The sequence below is a fragment of the Cydia strobilella genome, chromosome 27, assembly GCF_947568885.1.
Source record: "Cydia strobilella chromosome 27, ilCydStro3.1, whole genome shotgun sequence".
NCBI classification, from domain to species: Eukaryota; Metazoa; Arthropoda; class Insecta; order Lepidoptera; family Tortricidae; genus Cydia; species Cydia strobilella.
The window spans coordinates 5,921,314-5,946,363 of NC_086067.1; the positions used below are offsets into that span (position 1 = coordinate 5,921,314).

Below are 25,050 nucleotides of genomic sequence, written 5' to 3' on the forward strand. Positions count from 1 at the left end.
GCACGACCACAGATAAGATAATGATTTGAATTTTGACAACCCTAAATAGCCGAAAGGGATAGTGCCATATATTAGAAAGGGGCAGCATGATTCGTCCCTGAATCGCGTCCAACTTCGGTTTTGTAGGAAGTTTCCTTTCTGTACGGTAGTACTATTATTTATTCTGTGGTACAACAATTAATAGTGGCGACAAGGGGGAGATGAGTCAGATGAGATGACCGTACGCGATGGTGTAATCTGTAATGGAACTTTCAGCAGGAGTAGCAGAGAAAGCGCTATTATCTTATGTCAAGGAAGTATGATGTGGACTGACCGTAAGAAAGGGAAGGAAAGGTCGGAAGTAAGACCCTGGGGCTTGGAAGCCGTAGTAAGGAAGCAGCCAAGATGAATTAGGGCTTTTATTTAGAACCATTGTACTATGATAATGCAAATAAATAAAATCAAAATCTAGATGAGGGAGAACCTAAGGCATGTTAGGACGCAAAATATCGAGATAACGAAGCCCCAAACAATATGTATCGAAGTGTAAGACTAGGGCATGTTACGAGTAGGATGCAAAATATCGAGATAATGAAGCCCCAAACAATATGTATCGAAGTGTAAGACTAGGGCATGTTACGAGTAGGATGCAAAAATATTGAGATTACGAGCCCCAAACAATATTTATCGAAGCGTAAAACAATACCCAAACAGGCGGACTAAAATTGTCTATCTGTCTATCCTTTGCAATAGATCGTCGATCGTGGTCGGCGATCTATTGCAAAGGATAGACAGTAAGTACCTACAAGGATTGGGCCGTACACATGCCATATGCATGCATAAATTTGGGCCATATTAGCTACCAAATGGACACAGTTTAACCGAGGCAGACCAAACAGAAAATGGCGAAACATTAGGTTCCTGGGTGCATACTGTGTCTGCCAGTGGCGGAAGACAGGGAAAGTCACGCGAACCTAATTCACACCTCAGACAAATCACAAACTGATCAGGGTCAAACGTTCACCCGAACCCAGAAATACAAGATTCCGCGTACAAAAACTAGTATCATCCACCGTCACGGCGGCGTTCGCCAAAATAACCGCGAGTAATTTTACATTTTAGATTCAGATTTGAGTCCGCCGCCGGGCCGGCGAGAGCGTCGCGCGCCATTGCTAAATTCATTTAAAAATATAACGCGTTTCGTTACTGCAGTGTTGTTTCTAAATATAGTTTTGTGTTGTGGATCATGATTTTATATTGGTAAGTAAGTATTGTTTTTAAGTTCAATAAACTTTATATATTTGTTTATCCGGGGGATAAAATATATTGTCACGCTGACAATATTCGGTGAAATGTGTTGTAAATGTCGTAAACGGTCGGCGGCGACGGGACTATAAATATTGAAGCCGTGTGCAAAGTTGCAAACGTACTGTTATTCTGTAGGTAACTTATTGTTTGCGATATTTTTGATGATTTTTGTTTGTGAAATTGTTTTAATCCGTACTCTTTACAAAAAGTAATTCCAATCGGGCATAATTGCTGTAATATGTATCTAGATATCACAACACCTTATAAAACAACATCTATTTAAAGGTTAACTGGAAGAGGACCCTCAAAGGGATAAGTTCGCCTTTGTACATTCTTACTAGTTGTATTTTATTTTTAATGTCTTTTTGTACAATAAAGAGTTTACTACTACTACCTAAAACAAAGTCCGCGTCTGTCTATCTGTCTGTCTTTTTCATGCGGTTTTCACCTATCAATAGTGATTCTTGAGGAAGGTTTAGGTGTATAATTTGTTAAGGTTTTGTGTAACTCGTGCGAAGCCGCGGTCGCTAGTAAATTATAAACTGAAAAATATGTCATATAGGTACTACTAATATATACTTAGGGTCTAGAGTGGTCTAGTGGTCAAGACGTTATTAGCCGCGTAAGCTCAAGACGTCGGTTCGATGGCTGCCTTGGCCACCCTAGGACTTGCACCGTGGTCGCATTTTTATCACTTGTCATGTCATGCGTCACTTTCGCACTTACAGACTTGTTAGAACGTGACAGGCATTGATGACATATGATAAAAAACCGACCATATTAGCTCTATTGGTCACTTTTCTTAAGTATATTATATGACATTGTTTTAGTTTAAACATAATAGCCCAATAATTTCAACTTACTAAGGTCTGTTTTTTCATTCCGTAGACTAAAATGACGTTTAATGTGTAAGACATGACATTTCTTAGTACCACATGAAATGTCATTTTAGTCTACGGAATAAAGAAACAGAATATATAGTAGCAATAAAATAAGCCGTCACAATAAAAGATGCTCAGACTCCGTTGTATTAAGGCCTGTCCAGGCGGGAACAATTTTTTGCCAATCTGATTAAATTGTCCGATCAAATCAGGTAAATTACGCCAATTTGGTCACTTCAACCAATTTTGAATTTTTGATGATATATTATGAGCGCTCTAAGTTAAAAAATGCCCCCAAACGCGAATAGCGTCACAAACTGGTATTCTTGCGTCCGCACCCCATTTTTTCGGTAATCGGCGGTCGAATTCGGCGAGCCAAATTGGCGATTTCGTCCGCACGGCCTGATTTGATCGGACAATTTAATCAGATTGGCGAAAAATGGTCCCCGTCTGGATAGGCCTTTAACCCGAGGCGAGTAGAGACACCTGTTGCTATGAATATGCGAGCGCGGAGAAAAATAACTTCTTGCCTTCTTTTTATTATACTTACAATATGTTTACATATATAAAAGAATCATTTATTTTCTAAGAGAATTCGATAGCACATATAGATAACCGTAGGTACATTTTAACCTCGTAACCCCATCGTTGTATGATAGTTATTTGTTTTACAAGGGGGCAAAGTTGTTGTTTAACCGCAAGCAAAAGACTCCAAAATTGAATCACGAGCGTAGCGAGTGGTGCGAAATTGTGGCACGAGTTAAACAAATTTTGTCACTGAGTGAACCACATTTTTTACCACAAATAGGAGGAAAATTACTAACTGTAAAACATCAAACAAAATCAAATCCGAATATTAAATCCATCATTTTTTTAAGTCAATTCTATCAACCAACATAACGAAACAACTCAAAATTTGCATCAAATTACTTTGCCACTTGTGGATAAAATGCATCTACAGTCTTTATTGTTTCTAGTAATAAGCCTTCCAACTAATAATTAACTACACCTATTTAAATAAATCTATATATAGGTAGGTATTTACCACAGATTATTAGTAATACTACTACTATGTATCTACTTAGGTAGATACTACGAATTTTTTTTTTAATTTATTTATTCACTTTAAATATTCATACAACTTTTGCCAGCATGCCACTATTGTAAACCTCTTTGGTTTATGTAATAGTTGGCGAGTTCGCGCGGTCCGATCCGCGTTTGCTTAATACTATTAGGTATATAATTATATTATACTATTATATATTTATTACGAGCCTATTGTGTCCCACTGCTGGGCAAAGGCCTCCCCCCTCTTCTTCCACTCCTCCCGGTTTTGAGCTACATCTGGCCAGTCGCTCAAAAAGGAGTCCAAGTTATCCCGCCATTATATATATTATATATATATTATATATATATATATAAAACTAATCTATACACATCAAATCTCTGCATCTATTTTATACATTACTCTAGACTTAGGTAGTATTTTTTTATAATTACCATACCAATTACCATTTAATAATTACCATTCTGATTTATGAACAAACCTGTCCAGGACAATGTCCTAATAGTGAGACAAAGATTTAAAACATCACATAAACATCACAAACATCAAAAAGATGATTAATGCTACGCGCGGGTTTTGGCAAAAACATACGACGATGCGTATCTAGCCGTCCCTTTGGTTCAGAAATAACCGCCATTATTGCGTTTCGTTCGTTTACGATGGCTCAGATATTTATGTTAGTGGGGAAAGTCGTTAAATAGCCAAAGTGATGATGGCTTATACACCTGATTTTATCCATGACGTCCATCAGGTAGTATGTGTTTAGTAATGTCATAGAGTAACTTATACTAGAGCGGTACTGTCATAGTAAATTTTGTAACCCCAGTAAATTCACTGCCATCTGTCAACACTTTAAAACTAAAAATGAAGATTTATAAAAGTACGATAAAATGTATTTAAATATGGATAAATGATTTTTTTTATTTGCATTAATTATTTTTATAATTTTGACCCATGTTCTTTCACTGATATGCGTTAATGCGTTGTAGTTTCCTGCCAATCCGGATAAAATGCGTCCAAGTCGTCCCGCCATCTATGTACTATAAAGTAATTTATTTTAAATACAGTTAAATACCCTATTGTAGGTCGAATAGCCCAAATTATAGATAAGTTAGTTAAAAAAAGGTACAGTCAGGTAAAATGGAACAAAATACATACATAAATACCTCCTAGATAGTAACCTATTTTGTGTAGGACATATGTAGGTATGTGCACTGTTTTCACTCAAATCATGTTCAACTTAAACAGATTAGATATCTATCTAAAATGTCATCATGTATTTACTCGTAATATACAGAACCCTAATCACATAAGGGCAATATAAGAGTTCTTGCCCTATAATGGTCTTCCCAACATCAAGATACACACTTACATACGAATTAACAAGAATTACATGCGACAGAGAGACAACACGTCGAACGTGGTTCGCGGTAGGCCATCAGTTTCCAATTTTCCCTATTCTGCGCCACCCACTTGAAAAACAGTCAGCCATTTTGTATTTCCAACTTCCCGCGTATAATTGGGTGTTTTTGGTCGCGAATCCGCGTGGGTGCGTCCTTATTGTTCCAGAGTGCACCGATAGCATCTATTCTGTGGTGTGTGGTGTGCACTATAAAAAACCTGTTGCGTTTTGTTATCGCATTTTAAACGTTATGTACATCGTAAAGAGATTTATTTTTAGGATGTTTTGTATTCTGGAATTTTACGCTATGTGTCGCAAATCGATGTGTTGATTGACTGTTCTAAATACTTGCTTCGTAACACCTAGAGAACACCTAGAAGCGAAGGCCTTACGTTTAACTTACTTCTGGACTTAAGCTCCCTCCACACTCGTGCGAGAATCGCCGCGCGAAGCCGCGAACGCGAGAGAGTGGAGTCTAGTTCGCTAATCAGCAAAATCACACTCGCGTTCGCGGCTTGGCGCCGCGTAGTCTGGAGCGAGCTTCAGATTATGGATGACTTTATCCACATTATAAGATAAAAATAAGTGTCAGTTTGTTCGATAGCGACCCGCCCCGGCTTCGCACGGGTAACTAAACCTTCCTCAAGAATTACTCTATTAATATGTGAAAACCGCATGAAAATCCGTTCAGTAGTTTTGGAGTTTATCGCGAACATACATACATACAGACGCGGCGGGTCACTTTGTTGTAAAAATGTGCCATTTTCAACCAAAATGGTCCTTATTGTCGCTTGTCAGTAAGGCGCTATTTCCATAGCTTCAATTAGAAATCAACCTTATAAACAAGCGACAATGTGGTACCTTTTGGTTGAAAACGTCACAAATGTATAGATAGATAGTCTAGTTCCCTAGTTTCATGGTACATTTGGACAAGTCACCTATATATTTGTCCAAAATAGTCCTGAGACACTGGATGCCAAAATTGCCAAAGCGCCAGAGCTAACAGACGGCCGGCGGATCCGTCAGCAACTCTATTATTTCTAATTGTCACGCTCACGCTTGGCGGAGTGTTGAGTGATTGGCCTTAGCGTATTGCTGGCGTTTCGTATCATCGTCCAAACTGTTAACTTACAATATATACCTTATTGAAAAGTTATAAAGGCCCACCCGATGGTAGTGCTGTTGATAGACTTTGAAGAAGAGACCAAAGTCCGTGATAATAAAACATGCATGTTTAAGTTTCTTGAAATTAACTATTAATAGCAGGCGTGTCTCTCCGCGATTTCGTCGCGTCGCTACAAGAACCTGCGGCCGCCTCAATTTTGAGGTTTTACCATAGTAATTGTCGCACACCGCTAAGGAACGGACGCCTGTACGCGCTTGCGCCGCCTTGCGCGTAGTAGTCGCGTTCTGTTAGGGAGTGAATCTTCTGTACCTAGTCCTAGTACTATTATATATTCTGTGTTAATAGGGACAAACTGAACTGAGCCCACGCAACGCAAAGTATGCAATGCATTATGAAATCTGGACCCTGAAATTTGTATGCTTAGATGTTTATTATCACTCGCTGTTAGAAACATACTTGTCATGCGTCGCGTTGCGTATGACATCAACTAGAACGCAATGTATCTATAAGGCTTGCACCAATGTCAGTACGAGTAAAGAAAATTAAGAAGACATAGATTGCTCATTCCATACATCGGTTTTGTTCTAGGAGGATATAACCAAACGGAATAGCCATTAACAGGCATTCCCCTCTATCAAAAATAGTCGGCCAATGGTCATACACAATGTATGGACTGACGTTTATCGGACATGGCTATATTGACGTTACGTATACATTTGACGTTCCCCTCCCCCGCAAAAATTGGCAAACTCTTTTGTACAGCAAATTACTGACGTGGCGGCTCCGTTTGGTTATACCCTCCTAGGTTTTGTTACCAAAAATACTATTATTTTCGTAGTCTACATCCTACATTTAGCGTAAAGGGGCCCACTGACTATCAGTCCGCCGGACGATATCGGCCTGTCAGTTAGAACAAAAATTTGACAGTTCCGAACAACTGACAGGCCGATATCGTCCGGCGGACTGATAGTCAGTGGGCCCCTTTAAACTAGATGTCACATGTGTCGCGACTGACGAAAAGTGATTGTTCAACAATTTACAACTAACATTATAAGCAGAAGGAGTTGAAAATAGAATTCCGGTTAATCCGGTTATAATATTAGCTGAAAATTGTTGAGCATTAGACTTTCCGTTCGTCGCGACATCTATTGTCGAGTCACATATAATATGTATGTTCATTAAATTAGTAGCCTTCCATTCAAATTAGTCTTGCACAACTACATAGACAGACTCTGCTGTAATAAATTATTAAACGCTTTTATGTTCTCACTCGATATAACATAGATTATTTTCCTAAATGCCAACAACAGTTCCTTGTCAGCCAATATAATAAAATAAACCTGAAATAAAAGCGACAACAAAACTCAGCTTTCATTTAAAAATGCTCACTCTTTAAAACATGTGATTTGAAACCGTAGATCCAACAATAAATCAAAATTGTCGCGTTCTTGGCAATCATTTATATTGCATGACGTCATCCAAATTGTATACTAGACATTGTAAGTGAAAAGAGCTACCTCTGTTGTACTCTTTTTACAGTATTGTAACAGTAGAAGAGGAACAGGAATAGAGAGATGATTGTGACCTCTAGGGAACGTAGTTTGTTGAACGGTGACAGATGTGGCCTTGAACTGATGGTAATCGTGAATGAGGTTATGCATGAGCTAACTAGGTATCTAAAATAAAACTATGAAAACGGATTATATCGCGTATATTCAAATTATAATACATCCCGACGTTTCGAACTCTTTACAGCGTAATCCGTTTTCATCCAGGGAGTGAAACAAAGTAGATTTTTTAATCTAGTGAACTGCCACTTCATACTTCGGGGTCTATTACAATTTCGAAATACATTATAACCTTTAATATGTTCTCACTACTGAGGTGAAAAATTATATGTGTCACACGAGAGCAAAGTTATTCTACATCTCGTGTTTTTGAGTACCTCGCTACGCTCAAGATTCTAACTTAGAATTCAATTATAGAATCTTTCGCTTACTCAGGACTCAAAATCAACACTCGCAAGAAAAACCAACTTTTAATACAGATATCAATCACAATGAAAAAATCAACGATGATAAACTCTGATCAACGTTTTTATAGATTGTAACAATGTTGTGGGACGTCCCACCAGTGCAAGACAAAGACAGCATGACTCTCTCCGTCTACGCCCGAAATGAGACAGTCCCTTGACAAACTATATTTTAACATATTTTCAAAGCTTAGATTTTATCTTAAATTGTTACAATAGTAATTACTGTACAATGTACCCATTTCTCACAGACAATAAAGATTATGATTATGCTTATAAATTTTATTTTGTCGACATGCTATCCGACCTAACCGTACTACGTTTTTCTGTGTAATATACGAGGATTGACACTTAGGTCTACCTAAGTGTCAATCCTGGGACTGGGATGGGACTGTTCCCATCTCCCTTAAAGTTTCTTAATATTTTTTTTTTTATTTATTACAAAAAGGCAAGCATTTGACCGCAATCTCACCTGATGGTAAGTGCCGATGCAGTCTAGGATGGATCATGCTTACCTAAAAGATGTCTATTCACTCGATTTAAAAAGATCTAAGTTATAGTTATAGTTAATAAAACAAATATCAGCCTTGTCAAAGGTCGCACTGCGTGAATCCGGCAATCCATCATTTGACCTACGTTTCCTGGCCGATTGACAAGTCGTCGATAGGTCGATGGCCGACTATTATTAGTGCGCCAAATGTGGGCCGCCACTATTAATAACCTTGCTATTTCGGCCAATATGTCGATGGTATTTCCAAAAGGATCAGGTGGAATATGAGAAACAGGTTTCTAGTTACTTTCAGCAAAAATATATGTAACTCCGTATAAGATAAATAGTCTAAGGAAAAAACGTGCCTCGGAAATCAAGAAAAGGCATTCTCGAATAGATGGTGCCACACCTTTGACCTATAAATTCTTAAATTGCCGTCTTTTTCTTTTCTACCGACGAAAATGGCTTGCCAAACTATACAGTAAAAAATGGCAGCATCTGACATGTGTTCAATAACAAAACATTTTTTTGTCTATGGCGCAACTGTAAACAGACAAGGCAACACTCATTATAATTTCTCCACGTTTCATGTTCATTTCTGTTGTTTATTTTACATTCAATTAATTTCATTTCAAATGTGCGAGTGTTAAATGTTTTTGGTCCTTCGATCCGGATATGAATCAACACAGACATATATTATTATATAATACTGTATTCATGAGTCATTACGGATACGACGAAATGAGAAAAGAAAGAAATATAGCCTGTCAAGTCATTTCCGTTAGTAGAAAACGCGGCATTTTCAAAAAATTGTAGCGCGAGGAGTTATCGTCCTATAGAAAATTTGAATTTCGCGCCTTTTTCTACTGACAATGTTGTTTGACAACATCTTCATCACATTCGTACAGGTACTACCTGAGATATAATCTCACGAATGGATAATAACAAAGCTAAGACTGTTAAAATAACTATTAACTAAAACAAAGGAAGGCTAATAGAACGTCCTTGTGGCGACAACATTGAAGTCGTTCCAACGGCAGTGAAACAAAACATCTTTTTTTTTTCTTCTTCTTCGCAGAAAGTAAAGTATTTCTAAACATCACCTACAGTCCGATTGTAATTTCTAAACTTGTTAAGGATTTCAACTTGTTTTGATATGATGAGTCATATCATTAGGCGTCTGGCACTGGCACCAATAAGTGATCTGTCATTTCCACAGGACTGTGGTCATTTGGATATATTTTTCTTTTTATTTGTCGGTGTATGATTGTCATCTTTGCTAGGCTCCCTGAGGCAAAGTTTAGAGGCGTCTAATGGGCTTATTGTCCACACTTGCGAACGGGCCCGATGTCGGGCCCGAGCAATAATATTTTTCCGTTTCACCAAATAACAGCACATCGTTAGAAGAAAGAAAGTTTTTATTGTATTTATGAATCAGGGTACATTGCAGGTCGAATATAACTACACATTCAGTCACACTGAGACTTTATTTTTTTAGGTGTACATACATTTGCAACCGCGCGAACTCGCCAACTATTACATAAACCAAAGAGGTTTACAATAGTGGCATGCTGGCAAAAGTTGTATGAATATTTAAAGTGAATAAATAAATTAAAAAAAAAATATATAAATTTACATATTTATCTAAATACTGCAAATACTTATGACTAACTTTGCTAGCACTTATTGATGCGCGTAAAATGCCTAATGACATCACATCAATAACAAATTGTAAAATCAGAAACGTCCTCTTAGTTGTAATGTAAAGATGGGGAATGGTGTGAGAAATATGTTCCGCGTGTCTGTAGGCGAATGAGTTTGCTGAAATATCGTAAAATCTATTGATATACCTACTAACATGCCGCGTGGCAATCTTGCTATTTGAAAAACATACTTACCAAAATAATCTTGTGTCTTTTTAATAGTTTGAGATCTCCTACAGTTTTAGTATAGTTTAAATCAGTGTAATACTACTATTTAGTCAATATCAATACCATAATATACAGTGGTACTACGTAAACGAAATTAATAACTAGCTTAAATCTAAAATAGGCCCTTGAGGCATTGTACCAAGGATGCTGGCGGCATTTCCCCGCTGTATCGCAATGCTGATACGTTGTGCGAGAAAGCCGCCAGCTCTTCGGTCACCAGTTACGTCAACAAAGAATAATATACGTTACTTTAGTATATATGTAGTATTTTAGTATATTTTAGATTTAGTGCCAACAGCTGAACTTATTGAAAGTACATAATTTCACCTGGATTTTTGGCAATAAGATAATAATTTATTTATTTAGAATACAAAAGAATAGAATATAATGTAATAATTTGCTCGCAAGAATATGTATGTACAATTTGTTTACTAAAAAAATGTACAGTTAATTATATACAATCATAAAAAATAACTTAAACTTATCTAAATTAAACAATAAACTACAAAACTAACTAAAATTAAATTAAAAAATTAAAATATTTTATTCAAAAAGATACCTCCGCGAGCTGTACATACCGGGTGCAAAGGTGTCCATCACACTTGCCGCGTTACCACGTTGGATAGCGATGGCCAACCTTTGCACCAGGTTTATTTATTTACCTATTCATTATCATTATAAAAACACAATGTAAATATGGACAAATTATATTTACATTATTTTTTATTTATATCGTATTCTTTAACGTTATACAGTGTGCGAGATAATATTATAGCAGCGTTTTCAGGCGTATACGGAACAAACTCTCACTTTCGATATTCTTCACATGGTAAGGTATAAATAGTGAGTAACAATATTCAGCCAACAGGGCAACAGGGCCATACGAGCCCGCTCAGATGCCAGCCCACTTTTTGGGCCTCAAGAGACCCGCCCGTTGTAACGGGCGGCGATTAGAAACCGCCAAATATCCAAGAAAGGATGGAAAGGCAATTCGCCCCTCCTTCGGAGGTGCGGAAGAAGCAACGATGGCAGCCATTTGGCATGCAAATTTTATATTTTTATGATTACATTCTGTAGAAATTTGTATACAGTGCCGGATTAATCCACACCTCTAGGGGGTCACCAAAATCTAAGGAATCAATTTAATCTGACGAATGACGTGACGTGACGTGAATGGAGATACGGCCGGGACACCGTGTTCTAGATCTCTCACATCACATTGAAAGATGGTCCTTTCAAATCTCTTTTGGTTGAGCTTATTTCACTAAAATGTTACATTTCTAAATAAGTATATAATATGATTATATATATTACAGTAAATCCAATCTTTCCCTTTCCAAATTTTCGTCATCCGTATTTCCTGGTATTTCCTAATTCCTAGTTTCCCTAACTTTTAATTCCTTCACAACCTGACATTGGCTAACCTAACAAACGCCATAAAAAAAACTTCCAATAAAAATTTAGAAACATTTTACGTGATAGCTACTCCATATAAAAATGAAGTGATATATAAAAATGAACCGTCATAGGGACCATTATGATTCGACACGAAAACCACGAAAGGTATAGGGCATAGGGCAATGCAATGAGGCGAAATGTCTTCATTAAACTGTATTTAATTAACGTGATAGTTTAACGTCCATAAAAATGTCTACACGAAAATCTGAAAGCATTTTAATTTAATGTTGATTTTCTCTCAACCGTTGCTTCATCAGCAGTCGTAAAGTTTCCAGAAAAACGTGTCTCACGCCAAGTATGTCAACACGCCCATATTGTAAAGATACATCTTTGTCCGCAGTCCGACAGGTATTTTGAAATATCATTTGTGTTTTTTTAAATCAGCTCACAGTGAGTCTGCAGTGTCATCGACCGGAAGTTTTTTGGGGAGATAAACGTGATATTTTATTGGTAATGGTCATCGCACATATAAATGCTATTACCAGGTTTTGGACCCGGGACCATCCGCTTCATAGGCAGGGTAATGAACTATCGACTAGGTCGTCAAATTATAATGGTGCTTTGTCTGCGTGTGAAGTTAGTGATTTGGGTAGGTAGCTTATTTTTTATCCAATCTGCTTTTTATCAATTTTCCATACAAACTTCCACCCACCTTTTCACCCCCTTAAAGGATGATTTCTGGGATAAAAACTATCCTATGTCCTTCCCCGGGACTTAAACTATCTCTATACCACATTTCAACCTATATTTATCGTTAAATTTAAATAATCACAATTATTTAGCAGTGGCGCTAGTCAGCACGTTGATAGGTTCTTAATGGATAGGCAGATAACTGTGTCGACGATGCATGGTATTTAACTTTTTTTTTGTTGACGCAGGGCTAAATGCCAACCATCCGCACGCAACGCATCTCACCCCCAGATCGGGGTAGCTCATTGGGGGTGGTACGTGGGACTCGCTCCTCCCGTAACTCCCTCTGCTAGGCAGAGGGAGGGGAAGAGAATACCCACTAACGTCCCCTGCGGCGTTGCCCGCTCTACCGTTGTTAGGGGACGCCACGGGGTCGCAAACCATTCTACCATGTCGTCCCCCCGAACACGATGGTATAACTGACAACACAGGGTAACGTTGTAAAGTATTTCTTCTCACTATACATTTCTTAACACCAAAATCTAGTTCTCGTGCGTGGGTTGCACAAATAGTTTTATCGGTTTGTGTGTCTATGACAAATTAGGTCCAACCAGGCCGACGTCCCAGGTTTCATTGACCTTTTGAATCACCTACAGAAAGCTGTAAAACAACGTCATATTACTATTCTATTTTGGCCAGGATAAAGGAGGAAATGAGAATTGGACCGAGAATCTTACATGCTTTGTTAGATTTTGGCAAAGATCTAACAAAGATGACCTGGTTATTCTTGTAGGTCCGGAATAAGTGGGTCGTTCCTTCATTAGTGTTATACCTGTTTGTTACACTAATCGTTAAATCTTGGAGAAAACTGCAGTTGATTCCAGGGACCGGCCCGCTATCCCTTATCGGGGTTTTATAAGGGTATTGCATAAGGCTTAACTCACCATACCCTTTGTCAGACGAAACCCTTTGTTTTGCTTTTAAAAACCCTTATATAAAGCTACCACATTTGAGTAATCGGTAGCCCAAATACCCTTACAAAACTCTTATCATCCGCTCACCAACACCTTGCATATTGCTTATAAGGGTTAGCCTTATAAAGGGCTTCCCTTTTAGCATATAAGCGTGCTAATTTAAGTCATCTACCTTGTTCATAAAGCACACATTACTTCGAATCCGAGCGATCGTCGGCGGCGACGGCGGCGTTCTTTGACTAGGCACGTATTTTCTTTCCTTTTCATACACTACCGTAGGTATATACTAATCCTGTCTCTTTCACGCAAAGGGAAACCTTTATAAAAAGCGCTTAAAGATAAGGGTAACCCTTATTAAGAGCTAGCCTTATTTTTGGTTAGTTTTCGGTAAGGGTTAGTCAAAGGTAAGGGTATGAATGGGCTTGCAGTTCAAAAGGGAAAGTCTTTCAATGTGTTAGCCGTGTCGCCCATTGAAAGGCTTGTCCGGTCCCTGGTTGATTCAGCCTGATAGTGCCCAGGCAAAATATATCGCTTAATTTAATTATGTAAGCTAGTTTTAATAGTGGCATGAAAAGAAATAAAGATTTTAAATTTCATTTGTTTACTGATGTCGCCAGTTTTTTTTTAAATGATGTATAGACAGGCGTTTGACCACGATCCCAGCTCAGGGATTTGATTTGTTACCCTGAAGATATGTCGGAACCGGACTGTCTAAATGTGTGCTTGTGCATCAAGAATTGTGTACACATGTAATACAGATAAAATTATTATTATTATAGGTTAGATGTGCACACGAGACGAATCGTTACCGTTTTGTTTTGGAGAACAATGACGTCAGTGAACTGAAAACGGAGCGAAGCGAATAATGATAGTTTAAATCCCACTATCTCACCTGCATGATGATGATGATGATGATGATGATACCAATTAGCTGATAATTGGTATATATACCTTACCTATAAATGGTTTGGTTTTCAGTATCAAATTCTTGATACTATATCGAAAGCTCCCCCCGACCTCCCCAGAACTCATAGTCCCGCATAAAATCTCTTTTGTTTACGAATAGAAATCAAACGCAAGCACTAACGAAACGCTTTCCCGCCAAATTGCAAAATGAAATTAAAATGGCGGACGCCGGCAAGGTCAATGTCGATTTGAGGCGTTGAAATATTACGAGAATTAACTCTTTTGATTTATTTGAGTTTTGTGCAGAGTAAAAATAAAGTTTGTTTATTCTCACTGAAGGATAGAAGTACTGTTTCTTTGATAGAAAAATAATTGGCACTGATGTTTTTATCGAATTCGGCGCGGATTGATATTGATTGAATGTGACATGTCGGCCTGTCGGGTAAACCGTCTAATACTGGCCACCTACCAATAACTGGCCACCTTATACTAAAAAAGATTTTACAATGCATGTGCTCGAAAAGAGCGTTTCCTACGGAGCCATATCATGCGGAAAGTACTACTTTTCCGCACTAGTGCTTTTTGTTTTTAATTTTTTTTTACAGTACATTTGGTGCTACTTTCTCGCACTAGTGCGGAAAAGAGCACTTTTCCGCACTAGTGCTTTTTGTTATCAATTTTTTAATAATTAAAGTTATTTGCCATTATATGTTTTTTTTATTTACTCGCACAATGCATAGTAAAACATTGTATGATACACGTGCGTAAAGATGATTTCCGCACTTGTTGCATAAATAGCTATTACAGTACATATGGTGCTACTTTCTCGCACTAGTGCGTAAAGTGCACTTTTTGTGCATATGTCGAAAGTTTAAAGGGCCATATGTACTGTAAAACGTTGTACGATACACGTGCGAATAGGTAATTCGCTACTCGTGTCAATTTAAAACACTCCCTGCGGTCGTGTTTTAATTTATCGCCACACGTTTCGAATTCCTCTTTTCCGCACTTGTATCGTAAATAACTATTGTTTAATACACACAATCCAAGTAAATTTTTAAAACTTATGTTATTTGGTTTACTTGAATCATGTGATAACAAGCGCGTGTGTGTGCGTGTGTGTGAGAAACATATTATCTCAAAAGCGTGTAGCTTATTTGTAATACAAGTGGAAGTCCCTTTCTAACAAAAGCTGTCAAAAAGTGACATCCGCTTGTATTACATATTACAAGCTTTTGAGAAACGGGCCCCAGGTGATTCATACACACTTATTAGCCTTGAAGTACGCTGTGCCTGTGATCTGTGATGTTCTAAAAATAAACATTTAACACTCGGTTTGTTTAAAAGAGCGCTACGCTAGTAAACAACGGGCAACCTCTAACCGATGAAAGATATAGTGACTCGTGACTCAGTGGATTTCTATAGAGACGGGGAGGGTATGGCATCTCGTGACCTGAATCGAAAGCGAAAGCAGGTGCTGTCCCCTACACTTCACGCTGGCTCTATTTCGCATAGTAGGGTCTGCCATGATGGCAGTGCCATCTAGTGGCTTAAATTAAAGGACTCGTCTAGGACGATTTTGATAGTACACGCAGTGCAAGTTATTTTAAACGTCAAACTTCTATGAAATTATGATGTATTAATAACACTTGCACTGCGTGTGCTTTCAAAATCGTTGCAGACTAATCCTGGTCTAAATCAGGGGCCTATTTCACCACGGTGACAATTAACATCTGACACTGACAATTTCCTGTCCATTTCTGGGTGGATAAAGTAACGAACAATGTACGGCGGATTATTGTCACTGCCAGGTGAGAGGTGACAATTGTCATTGTGGTGAAACAGGGGCCTGAAATACCGACGCTCCATGTTCAAAAACATCTAAAATGCCTTGACAATAAAAGCGTGTTCACATATTTGTGAGCGCCTTGTTTTCTCCATAGATCAGACTGACATATCCTCAAGGCTAGAATTATATAAGATCTATCATGGTCTTTACAACGATCACGGAAATATGTTCCCAGACACCGAATTCCCGGTATCAAGAGTAATCCATCAGTTTGGCCATAAAAGATGCCGGGAACTCGTAGAAGTTCCAGTGGAGTAAACATTGGCGGACTATAAAACCTACGCAAAAGTTCTGGCTTACGTATATGTATTGCTACTGTAAAGGGATACTATCAGGGAGGTTATTAAAGATGGATTATCAGCACTGTTGTATTTCTTTTCTTTCAGGTTAGCACGTGACAATTAAATATGACTATTCTAGATGGATGCCTCTTTCAGAATGGCGATTCCCCCGTTCATTTTGACAGGGAGCTCGGATTCTAAATTTAAATGCGTGTCTGTGGCCATTCACTGATCAAAAAGGGTTGCAAACCTTTACACTACACCGAGTAAAGGATGACTCACGTTAGACCGGGCCGTGACTGTTACTTTTCTATGACATGACAGGTGATCGCGTGATGCTTTCCATAGAAAACGAAGCGCCGGAAGCTCCCGGTCTAACGTGAGTCATCCTTAAGGCGCTGCATGTCCCGGATGCATCATCGCCACGGCTGCTGAAGTGGTGGAGTATGTACACCAGAAGACCGGTTACACGCTGAGGGTGTTCCAGTTTTGATCGCGCCACTACGTGCACTTCAACTCTTTCGTGCTGCGCGTGCCGCGACCGCTACAAGGGGACCATCGAGTGCGCCGACTTCTGGCCGGAGGGTGTCGTGTTTCAGAAGTTCCGGGGCAAACTGCCGAATACAACACAAGAGCAGACAAATTTTAGTCTATAAGAATACTTACTTACTTACTGCTGTGGTGCGACGACCCGAAGTGGATCTTGGTCTCCGACACCAAAGACCGCCATGCTACTCTCTCCAAAGCCGTTTCTGTCCAGTCGACGGCGCCGAGTTCGCTGAGGTTTTTCTGCACTCTCTCTCCAGCTGTACCTAGGTCTTTAACGCAGCAGCGTCTATAAGGATGTAGATATATATTATATATAGGCTTTTGTTGACTGGAAATAAATAAATTTTTGATTTGATTCAAACGAAAAACATTAGGTAGCAGATCGGGCAATCAAATTGTCAAGTACCACATTATTACAATCACTCGGTCGCATTTATGTTGATTTCTTGAGTAATGAATGTGCTTGGTAAAGGTATTTCAGGCCTGAGCTATTCTTGTATTCAGCGTCACAAAGGGGACTTGTCCTGTTCGCCGAATCACGTTTGTGTTGAAATATTTTTCACGGTATTGCTTTCGCAGATATCTAAATCTTGCATCTCTCGGGAATGTTTGGGATGTCCCCAGAGGGATCTCAATGGCAATGTATGAAAATAGGAAAATACTTTGTGCTATGTTTCACTTTCTCTTTACAGACCAAACAGACTATTTTTGCGGAGGGATAGCAATAGCAATGTATCTAGTTTGCCAAAGATTTTCGCCTCAAAAAACTGCAAAATTAATATTTTGTATCAAGTCAATGAGGGAAGATCGTCTACAAGCTCTTTCGTCGCTTTTAACTTGTTTACTTATACCAAAGGTAGATATAACTCCGTAATAGATGGATACAGTCTAAGGAAAAAACGTGCCTCGAAAATCAAGAAAATTTGATTCTCGTTCAGAGGGCGCTACTAGTTTTGGCCTACAGTCGTATAGATGGCGTTGACGGTTTCGTTTGTTATTTAACAATTTTAACGCATATCAGTGAAAGAACATGGGTCAAAATCATAAAAATAATTAATGCAAATAAAAAAAATCATTTAACTATATTTAAATACATTCTATCGTATTTTTATAAATCTTCATTTTTAGTTTTAAAGTGTGTCGACAGATGGCAGTGAATTTACTGGGGTTACAAAATTTACTATGACAGTACCGCTCTAGTATAAGTTACTCTATGCTTATACACAATACTCCACCTTCAGAAGGTCGGTAGAGCTGAAGGAGTGAAGCACTTCATTTCTATGTGTAAGATTCGAGCGTCATAAGTTCCCTATGACGGTCTTCCCAGCCATAAATTTTATATGCCGGTCTTCTCCATATTGATACTTAGATGATCAAACTATAGTTATTTGTTATACAAGGGTGCAAAGTTGTATTTTACCCGCGAGTGTAGAATTGAAACACGAGGAAGCGAAAGGATTCTATAGGTGAACCACGAGCGAAGCGAGTGGTTCTAAAATAGAATCCTGAGCGTAGCGAGTGTTTCAACACACGAGAAGTAAAATACATTTGCGCCCGTGTGTAACACAAAACTTTTTACCTCACTATAGCGAGGAAAGTGCAACATCCACAGGCGTTAGATCATCTTCATCACTGGAATCACTCATTTCTTTACGATATTATAACAGAAAGTTGTGTATTTTTACGCAAGTCGGTGAGAAAAGGTTTGAAGTAAAAAAATTGTTGACAATGTTGACATTTCTGATGTATGAAATGTCAACGATGCGTTTTGAAATTGCATCGACTCAACTTGTGCGTTCAGAATTATATTTAACATCATTATAAAAAAACAAACGTTTCTTATGGAATTTTTAGGTTTATGACTTAAAATCATTAAATAAAGCTAAATTTGGTATTTTTTATTAGATTCTCAAACCATTTATTTAATGATAATTAATATCGAACGAACCATTATCATGAGCGTTTTACGTTTTGTTATCTGTCAAGCTACTTAAACACGCTCCATCCAAGGTCAAATTACTTTCCCCACTAGTGGATAAAACGCGTTTTTCCCCGCTTGTATTGAAGGATAAACGACAACTTTCCGAGCTAGTGAGGGGAAAAAGATTTTTCCCAATAAGTATAACTGTTTAAAAAGTACTGTCTTTTTTTACTAAATTTGATACTGATAAATGTAACTTTTCTTCTAGTACCTACGCTTCAAATTTTCTCTAAGATTTATCTACACCAGGTTCCGAAAGATAAATAGCAGCAATAACGTGGACCATACTCATTAGTTTCAGTTTATTCAATGCCCACCATTCTACCAAACCAGCATAAATCAGATCTCTAATAAAGACTACTTATTACGTTTTCTGAGACCACATAATACTAATTTGATTAAGGCAAATGGGAATGAAGCGGGTAATTGATATACTAGCCGCTGTACTACGCACGTAAAGTGTCTGCCAATTGATAACACGTGCAGTACTTTACGCAAATACTGTGACCATAGAGTAACTTATACTAGAGCGGTACTGTCATAGTAAATTTTGTAACCCCAGTAAATTCACTACCATCTGTCGACACACTTTAAAACTAAAAATGAAGATTAATAAAAATACGATAAAATGTATTTAAATATGGATAAATGATTTTTTTTATTTGCATTAATAATTTTTATGATTTTGACCCATGTTCTTTCACTGATATGCGTTAAAATTGTTAAATAACAAACGAAACCGTCAACGCCATCTGTACGACAGTAGGCCAAAGCTAGTAGCGCCCTCTGAACGAGAATCAAATTTTCTTGATTTTCGAGGCACGTTTTTTCCTTAGACTGTATCCATCTATTACGGAGTTATATCTATCTTTGCTGTGACGTAGAATAAACCAAAGAGAATTAAGTAGACAAGAGTGCTCACTCCATACATCAGTTACCAAAAGACTATTATTTTCGTAGACGACATCTAGCGTCAAGTAGCGGAACTATCAGTACTGCTACTCGACACTCCTATATAGCGAGTTTTCCGTTTCGTTAAGTTTGGTTAAGTATATGGTAACGACGTCCTGATCCTGATATTACGTGAAACCAAAGTGAAACGTAACAAAAACTGCTTGATGACTGTAAAATTAAATCTCCAAGTTGTCTCGTAGAGATCGTACGCAAATATTACACAAATACCGAGCGCCGAATGCACAAATATCTAAATGAAAAGCCCCCTAAGATATAAAATCTCCAAAAATACGTCCGAAAGCCCGAATTTCGCCAAATTACCGCGTTCATTTCCACTTTAATTGAATACAGGTGTTTTGAAGCTGGTGCAAGTGTTGTAGGATCGGTTTCTGAGCGCCTGGTAACGGCGGCCATGTTGGAATGGCGCCAAACCACTGCTGCTGATTGTGCATGGAATATGAGAGCCAAGTCCTGGAAGACGAGGTGGTCTGGAAGAAGTTAAATTGGTATAGAAGTTTTGTTTGTAATTTGAGCATGAGACAATCCAAATGGCTGAAATGGCTACTTATATTTGACGGCCTCCCAGCCCAGTCGGTTAAGTCGGTAGTGACCCTGCCTAAGAAGCTGTAGGCAGTGAAGTTCCCTGATTCAAATCCCGCTAAAGGTATTTTTTTGTGTGTTTATCACAAATATTTGTTCCTGATCCTGAGTTATGGATGTTTTATCTGTCTACGTATATATTTACCTATATTAGTATGTATAGCCTAGTGCCCATAGTAATTTTGCTTATTTTGGGGCTAGTTCGATCTGTGTAAGATTGTCCCCAAATAATAATTATTTATTTATAGTAACAATAAAGATACGGTTAACGGGATATGACACTGTAAGATTGTGCACCCGTTAAGTATTATACAATCTAACGTAGGTTAAGTTAGTTTGTCAATCTTCCTACCGTCAGTTTATAAATTTTATAATTTAAATAGAGAGATCTTAGAGCGAAATTGTAAACTTTCTGAAAAACTGAGAAACGGGGGCGTCTTCGCGCAGCGAGAGAGTATACCAGCCGAGCTAGCACAGGATTGGCGTGACAGTATCTCGCCCGATGGACTACCCGACCCTCTTTCATTAATACAGTTAGAAAAAGACGGGTAGCCTATCTCGGTCGCACCAATCATGTCATGTCCTACTGTGTGTTTGTGGTGCACGCACACAGACGCGATCGTTATTTGCGTTCGCTAAAGTACGGCCACGCGTGTTACGGCATCAGAAATTCAGACACAAACAATAAAGCAATCCACTTGGCTCGTTTTTTACCCAAACAATTTTGGAGAAATGCTATACATATCACATTTGTTTATGAAATTTCAACTCTACCAACCCAATAATAGGGTAGCTTTATGACTGTAACAATTATTCAGAATAATAAATAGGAGGCTGTCAAAACTATTACAATTATAAGTGCCTATTTCAGTAGTTGTTACTTCTAAATAGTCATTTAGATATCGTAATGTGTCGGTGCCTCGTTGGTTTGATTTGTTTCTATCATAGTTCCGGGTAATATTTGATCTTTTGATAGACTTATTGAATCATCTGTAAGTGGGTATTAGCACAGGCATAGAGCGTTACTGTCATAGTAAATTTTGTAACCCCAGTAAATTCACTGCCATCTGTCGACACACTTTAAAACTAAAAATGAAGATTTATAAAAATACGATAGAATGTATTTAAATATAGATTAATGATTTTTTTTATTTGCATTTATTATTTTTATGGTTTTGACCCATGTTCTTTCACTGATATGCGTTAAAATTGTTAAATAACAAACGAAACCGTCAACGCCATCTATACGACTGTAGGCCAAAACTAGTAGCGCCCTCTGAACGAGAATCAAATTTTCTTGGTTTTCGAGGCACGTTTTTTCCTTAGACTGTATCCATCTATTACGGAGTTATATCTATCTTTGCTGTGACGTAGAATAAACCAAAGAGAATTAAGTAGACAAGAGTGCTCACTCCATACATCAGTTACCAAAAGACTATTATTTTCGTAGACGACATCTAGCGTCAAGTAGCGGAACTATCAGTACTGCTACTCGACACTCCTATATAGCGAGTTCTATCTTTGGCACAGGTAATTTGTAGTAAATATATTGATAAAGTCTTAGAACGGCCCTTACGGGCACTAAGAATGGTGCTAGTTCAGCGGTGTGGCTCACCAAAGAGAATTAAGAAGACATAGAACGCTCACTCCATACATCAGTTTTGTTACCAAAACGACTTATTTCCGTAGTCGGCATCTGGCGTCAAGTAGCGGAACTATCAGTACTCCTACTCGACAATAGATTTCGCGGCGAAAGGAAAGTCTAATGCTCAACGATTTTCAGCTAATATTACAACCGGAACACTATTTTCAACTTCTGCGTATAATAATTTCTTCATTGCATTCATGTACAACATAATAACCTACTTATACCAAAGAGGATATAATAAGATAGAGCGGTACCGGCGTCATAGTAAATTTTGTAACCACTGTAAATTCACTGCCATCTATCGTCATACTTTAAAACTAAAAATGAAGATTTATAAAAATACGTTAAAATGTATTTAATTATTTTATTATTTATTTATTTTAAACTTTATTGCACAATATAACAAATAAAGTACAAATGGCGGACTTAATGCCTAAAGGCATTCTCTACCAGTCAACCACCAGGCTAAACAGAAACAGTGATAGGTGCAGGCATTGAACAAAAAAAAGCAGAATAGGTAACTTAAAACAAAAAATATAGCGATAAATAATACACACTACCGAGAATAAACTTACATATACATACTATACATACTATAATTAAATAAACTTACATATATATATTTAAATATGGATAAATGATTTTTTTATTTGCATTAATTATTTTTATATGATTTTGACCCATGTTCTTCCACGGATATGCGTTAAAATTATAAATAACAAACGAAACAGTCAACGCCCTCTATACGAGAGTAGGCCAAAACTAGGGGCGCCATCTGATCGAGAATCAAATTTTCGTGATTTTCGAGGCACGTTTTTTCCTTAGACTGTATCCATCTATTACGGAGTTATATCTATCTTTGATACTATAAGCTATGATTATGACAAGCGAAGACAAGGGTTGAGAATTTATTGATAAAATACTTACAACATTTTTTGTTACCGTGTGATACATTTGAATTTTTCATGATTATTCTGTGTTAGCGACATTTTGTGTCACTTTCCTGTTTGTGCCCGAAATAACGCGTGAAACGCGTCTGGTATTTTGATAGCGAATTAATTTATTGTGTTGTTTATAAACAAGCTAATAATTGAGATCCATTAGTTCCAAAAATATGAATAATAAGCTCCAAAAATATATTACTTCGTTAATAGTTTTGCCCTTATGTCACATTTTGCTGCGGACTTCATACACAGCACTGTGGTTAACACACTTGAGAAATACTTACGCAGCGTACTACTTGGTACTACGTAGGCGAACAACACGCGAACGCGAAGCGAAGCGACGAGGCGCGAGGTGAATCCTTTGATACCTATAAAAGTGTCGTGGGCGATCTCGTTGCGAACGCGAGCGCCGTGGGCCCGCCGCGCCGCTTCGCTTCGCGTTCGCGAGTTGTTCGCTTACGTAAAGGGGCCCACTGACTTTCAGTCCGCCGGACGATATCGGCCTGTCAGTTGTTCGGAACTGCAAAATTTTTGTTCTGACAGGCCGATATCGTCCGGCGGACTGATAGTCAGTGGGCCCCTTTAGGTAGATGACGGTTGTTGTGTGTGGTTAACACCACGGTTGCCTTAATGTTTTAAATTTTAGTGATATCAGTTTAATGTTTATGTTTGTTTAATATTGATACTATTTTTATGAGTAGTATATAAGTCCCAGATATTTTAAATAAAAGAATTTACAATTTTAATTTAATTTTTACTTCCTTAATGTATGGACAATGCGGTCGTGTACATATTTTTGGCACTTGGTCCGTGTCCATATTTAATACTGTACATATTGACTCAAAAAGCATTATATGGGCTACGGCGTAGCCATGGCGTAGCACTGCACTCGTAGCTCAACCGCGCTACGAGGCCGATTCCGATTCAACAATTCGTTAGAGTTAAACTAAAAAAAAGTCTGCAGATTTTGACAGGACACGCAGTGCAGGTGTTATTTTAAACGTCAAATTTCTATGAAATTATGACGTATAAATAACACTGGCACTTCGTGTGCTGTCAAAATCTCTGCCGACTTTTCTTGGTCCAACTCATAGACATAGTATATACAAGTAGTTATAGACGCGCCACCGAGCGACCGGGGGTAAGAGAAAGAATATTCATATAAAATTTGGGCAGCATAGGATTTTTTCTCTTTCACTTACAAATTTCGGTATTTGCCATCGCCTCCTACCTACGATGCCACCCGGTTGGTGATAAGAACCAATGAGGATATAATAAGATAGAGCGGTACTGTCATAGTAAATTTTGTAACCACTGTGAATTCACTGCCATCTATCGACATACTTTAAAACTAAAAATGAAGATTTATAAAAATACGTTAAAATGTATTTAAATATGGATAAATGATTTTTTCATCTGCATTAATTATTTTTATATGATTTTGACCCATGTTCTTTCACTGGTATGGGTAAAATGATAAATAACAAACGAAACAGTCAACGCCCTCTATACGAGAGTAGGCCAAAACTAGTGGCGCCATCTGATCGAGAATCAAATTTTCGTAATTTTCGAGGCACGTTTTTTCCTTAGACTGTATCCATCTATTAAGAACAAAGCATGGCACTATTTTCTCTTTCCTCTTATAGGAATCGCAATTAGACTATCTTTCTCTATCAAAGAGTGTCAGGCCATTGGTCCAACTTTATGGTTTTAATACAAGCTTGAAGATCGACGCTTTGATCGACGCTGATGCATGTGAAATGGAGTAAAAGTCGTGCGTCAGATGCAATTTAAAACTCCTGCCAAAACAATTAAAGGAACGCCATTTTGTTCGGAACATTTGCCGCCACAGATTGACAGCTGTCAGTGACGACTAAAGAGCATTTGGCAATTCGGGAATATCGGAATTTCACTTAATGTTCATGGTTTTATTATTCTTAATGAGCTTTATAATATTTTTGGAATCAAAGCACTATTAGCCAAACGGCAAAGTGTGAAAAGTTTCTAAACTGGAAATCGTGAATTCGAAACTTGGCTCGTACTCAATAAGTTTCTTGGAAC

The 25,050-nt window shown here is 37.9% G+C and overlaps 1 protein-coding gene across 3 annotated transcripts in view; it reads left to right on the forward strand.

The window, feature by feature from the left end:
* Positions 1-1,042: 1,042 nt before the first annotated feature.
* The window catches only part of LOC134753502 (tau-tubulin kinase homolog Asator), a 99,816-nt gene continuing 75,808 nt past the window's right edge, over positions 1,043-25,050 (forward strand). For 2 of the 3 annotated variants that reach the window (XM_063689392.1, XM_063689393.1), the window contains exon 1: positions 1,044-1,239. The gene's annotated coding sequence lies outside the window, so the exon portion shown is untranslated. Of the gene's footprint in view, positions 1,240-25,050 lie in introns of all 3 variants that reach the window. The other variant, XM_063689397.1, reaches the window with a different exon arrangement.